The sequence below is a fragment of the Centroberyx gerrardi genome, chromosome 2, assembly GCF_048128805.1.
Source record: "Centroberyx gerrardi isolate f3 chromosome 2, fCenGer3.hap1.cur.20231027, whole genome shotgun sequence".
Taxonomy (NCBI): Eukaryota; Metazoa; Chordata; class Actinopteri; order Beryciformes; family Berycidae; genus Centroberyx; species Centroberyx gerrardi.
Window position 1 is genome coordinate 7331916 of NC_135998.1, and position 6000 is coordinate 7337915.

Genomic DNA, 6000 nt, shown 5'->3' on the forward strand with positions numbered 1-6000 from the left:
CATGGGGCAGAAACATGAATTGCGATATTAGCTCCATTTCATTCTGCTGTAGTAATCACAAATGAGACGGCTTGACCACAGTTTCACAAGCTCTCCATCCAAATTATATTATTTACACTTTGTAATGACATTTTTAATTATTTTTTATTCTAGCAAGCCAATGCCATCACTAGAAAGATTTGTGGCTCAGAAATAAACATAATTCTGCACATTGTATTGTGGTTGTATCAAATCGTGAACCACATATCGCGTATTTCGTATCATGAGATAAGCATATCGTCCCATCCCTATGCAATTGCAATTTAAACTGCGATTCATATAATTTTTTCATAATTTTGTTACAACTTTAAAATCGTTTACAAAAAAGTGATGTAAAATAGATGTCAGTGTGCAGCATTTACTGACTTTGAGTATGATGAAAGGTTTTGATTCATGGACCAAAGATTACCTGCAGCTCTAAAACACCTTGTTCAGAAATCCATATTGGACGCCCCACTCTCTTAAGCAATTAGGCTAATTGCAGCCTCTGCGATTTGGAAATTGCAGAAGTTCATACTGCGATTTCGATTTTTTTTTTCCCGATTAATTGTTCAGCTCTACTGTTACCGGTCAGTTTTTCTACTCTTATCACCCACTTTGGCAGGCGACCAGCGACTTTTCAAATGTCCAATTCCCTATGTTGAAATTCATGTTTAGCTGGTAGTAGTGCTGAAAGAAGCTGGTGACTTTTGTAATCTAATAGCCACTATGGCCAGTAAACAGAGTTAGTTGATATGAGCTCTGATTCACATACCTAACCTTAACATTACCTAGACTTACCTCAACCTAAATTCTTTCTTAATTCTTCTTAACCATCGCCAATGTCTATTTTTCTGTTTTCTACCCTTGTGTGGAAACATTTGAATCACACAGACAGACACATGCACACACACACACACAGAGAGAGAGACACACAGCCACAGCAACATCAGGAAGGAAATAACAAATAATCTAATTAAATTATTCAATCATGTTTGAAAAATGTATCTATTTCCTTAGACCCAGTCTTCTCAAAATGGAAAATACTTTTGTCATAAACAGCCTTGCAACCGATTTTAAATCCCTGGCCCCCAGTTAAAGAAACACAGATGATATTACACAACAATATCAGATAACCAATTAGTGCGGCAGAATATTGATCAGTAAGAATGAAGAATATAGCCTATGACGGCTCTGTGAAGCAGATTTCTCACTCGCGGTGATCTGTGCTGCGAGGGCGGAGGGGATAATCGTCCACAGTGTGTTACTGTGAAAGTCCAAGCTCCTTCTAAGAATTAATTTTGCTGGCTTAACCCTCGGACTCCTTACTAATAGTCCTAGAGTCTGAATGGCTTTTAAAACAAGCAGGACCATTCCTGAAAAGAATTAACTAGAGAGTCTTAGCTGTAGTGGCTTAATATAGTCTATACAGTTTAGGCATGCTGACCATTAGGGCCGTCGTGCAGCACATAAACAACTGTGTCAGGGAGGAAAGAAGGGCAAGTCTGAGTGACAGGTCTTGTCCTATGAAGCAGTGGTTTCCAAAGTGGGGTCCGGGGCCCACTTGGGGGGTCTTTAAAAGGTTCCTAGGGGGTCCTCAGCAAAAATGAAAGATCATTTGGTTTTACTATTAGGCGGCTGTTAGGCCAATTTCATTTACTGAAAGCTGGCACAATTAAGAAAATGTGTAAGAATGGCTGTTTTGGTCACATTTTCACTCTCTCCACTATTGTCTCTCCAACTATAAAATAAACTTTTTCTATCAAGTGGAGGTTTGTGAGTTACACAGGTCTTGTCCTATGACCCTAACCCTAACCCACTTGGGGGTCTTTGAAAGGTTGGGGGTCCTCAGCAAAAATGAAAGATCATTTGATTTCTCCATTACTGTTATTTAATTTACTGAATGCTAGCGCAATAATAAATTGTGTAAGAATGGCTATTTTGGTCACATTTGTGATATTTTCACTCTCTCCACTGTTATCTCTCCAACTATAAAATAAACTCTAATAATAGAAATCTTCTCAGATCGGGGTCCCAGGTACAAAATCCTATCAACTACGGGTTTGTGAGTTACATAGCTCTTGTGGTCTCCAAAGTGGGGTCCGGGGCCCACTTGGGGTCTTTGAAAGGACCCAAGGGGGTCCTCAGCAAAAATGAAAGATCATTTGATTTTACCATTACTGTTATTTTATTTACTGTAAGCTGTATACAATGTATAATAATGGTGGTTTTGGTCACATTTTCACTCTCTCCGCTGTTATCTCTCCAACTATAAAATAAACTCTAACAATAGAAATTTTCTCAGATGGTTGTCCCAGGTACAAAATCCTATCAAGTGGGGGGTTTGTGAGTTACACAGATCTTGTCCTCTGAGGCAGTGGTTTCCAAAGTGGGGTCCGGGGCCCACTAGGGGTCTTTGAAAGGACCCTAGGCGGTCCTATAAGCAAAAATGAAAGATCATTTGATTTTACTATTAGGCTTATCTTATTTACTGAAAGCTAGCACAATAAGAAAATGTATAAGAATGGCTGTTTTGGTCACATTTTCACTCTCTCCACTGTTACCTCCCGGACTGTATAATAAACTCAAATCAGAAATCTTCTCAGATTGGGGTCCGACGTACAAAATCCTACCAAGTTGGGGGCCTAATGCGTACCTTTACGTGGATCTTTGACATGAAAAATAATGGGACCTCTTGCTGTAAGGAACAAAAAGCACAACGACAAAAAGTGCTGCTATTGCCAATTTGCTTGTGACTCGAAATGCTGACCATGTCTACAGGCTATCATGGCCTTTATTGGTTAAAATAAGCAACGTTATTGTCTGCAACTTCTCTGTTTTCTTTGTATGTGAAAGCGTGTGGTTGCTGCTCTGTAACCTATGCGATTATCGTACCCAGGTTAGGCTACTTCTCTGCAGACGATACCATAGACACACACACAAACACACACACGGTTTCAATAATAGGCTACTACCAACGGCTATTTAGGAAGGACATTAGACTACACAAGCCGAGCCAGTGAATGTAGGCTTTGACAAGCCGATGGAGCGAGTTGGCTGACTGCTGGCTGTCAGTATGTGCTGATTTACATACCGCAGTGAAATGTTCAGGTTTCTTTTGTCTCTTAATGACTGATAGTTCAGCCCCCCCGAAAAAAAACCGCTAGCAAGCTTGCTACTTTGTGTCACAGACAAATAAACAGGTCTGTTGCATGTTCTGTCGCTTACAAATCAAACCTCTTTCAATGTTTATAAACACTTACCCAGAGTGGGGGTGGAGGAAGGCCAAACAGTTACTCGGGCACCTGTCGGGAAAGCCTGCTTGTCCGTTTTAAATCCATCCAGAGAGACTTTAAACTGTGTTTTCCCCTCCAAGCCGCCGGGATGATGATGGCCCCCTCATTCAAAGCTCAACCGAACGTGATCGCGCTCACACAGAACGCGACGCACGTGCTGTCCCGCCTCCTCTCTCCTCCTACTGGCTGATGAATCAGGGCTCAACAGATAACCTGGGCGCGAGCCGCACGTTCTATTGGCTGGAGGCCGAGTCCGTCAAAGGTTATTGCGTACAAAGGTATGTGGTGATGTTTATCATTGGACATCTTGATTGTCCTTTTCTGAATTGCATAATCGATTGTCAGTCAAGTGGTCAATGGAATATAATAGAATAGAATAGAATAGAATAGAATAGCCAAAGAGTCGTCTACTGACTGTGGCATAGACAATACTATAATATTACAAAGTGGTTACACACACACACACAAAGTGCAGAGCATTATGGATTATTGTTCTTATATCTGTCCACGGTGCAAGATGACTTTCAAGTCGTCGCTGTTTCTGGAGAAACACAGAAAAGTTTTGCATTGGTGGAGAGTTTGGAAAACAGGGGAAGGACGCCCGGTTGAAACTGGTAGGCAAAGAGAGCACGTTATTTTTATTATTATTAATCTATTCTTATTATAGTACAGTAGCCTACTACTAAGGGTGGAAGTAACTAATTACATTTACTCACGTTACTGTAATTGAGTAGCTTTATTGTAAGTCAGTAATTTTAAGTCTTTCATAAGAGAGGTGTGGGCCTGTCCTTGTGGATTTCAAACCATCATCACTTATGTCCCTTTAAATGAGATTAAAGTTGTATTTACAAACTTAGACAGACATTACGCTATTTCACCCTATCCTATAATCACTAGAAAAACACCATAATACCCCTATATTAGCGCTTGTAGTGTGTCTGCGGCACTCAATAGTGAGTATAGTGACCTTTACTGTACTTTCCTGGTATTTTTTCCTTTGTATTATAGGCTACTGTATTGTATGTTTCCCACTGTATTAACATTCATATAATATCACTATGGGGATGTATAGTTTTGCTGTGATATGCGAAGCCCATAAAATCCTCTTGAAAAGGATTATATGATTACTATAGTGTTTTATCGTAAGGCTATAACTAGTGGAAACTGCAACCGCTAATGAGATATAATTGACGAGAAAAGGTAGGGTCAACCTTTCGTGTCCTACCAATGATCCTCGTCATGCAAATATGCAGAACATGCACCTGCAGCACCTGCATGCAAATCTGTCACCAACGTCTCACTATGAGGAATGACGAAGTTGCAGCCCGATCTGAAGTCTGTGTGTATTATCATAAAGCAACCTAATGGATCAGAGTGTTTTCATCATCATTAGTATTCAAAGGGACCAGCAGGAAGGCGCGCATGCTCAGTGTGCGCTCATCAGTCTACCTCACCTGCTGACCTGTTGCTCTGCTGCGGGTGTTATTGTGTTATGAATGCGCCTATTTTGATTTTAAGGCAGGTCTTCTCCTTATCACGCATCGATATGGACTTGATTGATGTAGCCTACAGACTGGTCACGTTATAACGAGGTTATTGTCAAGCTGGATGAAAAAAAATAAAAATAAAAACAACAACACACAAATTGGACACCACAGGTCACTGTATCTTCTTTCTCAGTCGGTTCTCTCAACCGGAGTCCACTCACTTGTAAGTTGTTGTTTTTTTTCATTCATTCATTCATTAACTAAATTAGCAAGGGTTATGCCAACAAGTTGCAACAATATTTGTTAGTAATTCTGTAGACTTTACAATCATTTATTATAGGTTTGAGATATGCCAGTTGTTGTCATTCTAACCCCGTTAGTCCTATAAACAAGCACTATTTCAAACACAGTTTTTGCATGAAAGGGGAATAGATCATGTAGGATTTTCACAGTGCAACAGTCAGCAAAATACATAAAGGATGTGTGAAACCTCAAAGCAAGAAATACCCTTTTGAAAGTGAAGGCAAAATACTGTGACTGTCTGGCAGTGATGATTTCTCTTGCTGTTAGTGAGTGTTTACTCAACTTTTAAGAGGCAAGCTACAGAGGAAAAAGGGAGTTTGTCCAGCTTATTGCATCTGCATGTTCCACAGTGTGTCTACAGGGGCTGAACGCCTACCTGCAGGTAGGTATGATGCTCCGAGTCTGTGGACGAGAAACAGATAACAAGACCCCACGGAGCATCGCCAAGGAGACAGAAGCTCCTGAGGCTTCACTGTGGTTGATTGTGTTAGCTATAGAGTTTGCTCAGCTAGACCCATGTGACTGCAATGCTCTGAATTCAGTGAGGGAGGAGGGCAAATCACACTTTCCGTCTTTTAAAATCATCTGAATTCAGAGGGTAAATCACACTTTCCGTCTTAAAATTATCTGAATTCAGTGAGGGAGGAGGGTAAATCAAATTTTCCGTCTTTTAAAATCATCTGAATTCAGTGAGGGAGGAGGGTAAAATCACATTTTCTGTCTTAAAATTATCGGAATTCAGTGAGTAAGGAGAGTAAAATCACATTTTCTGTCTTTTAAAATCATCTGAATTCAGTGAGGGAGGAGGGTAAATCACATTTTCTGTCTTTTAAAATCATCTAAATCATCTTTTTATGTGTGTATGTGTGTGTGCAGGTGTGTCTGAATCGTAGGTG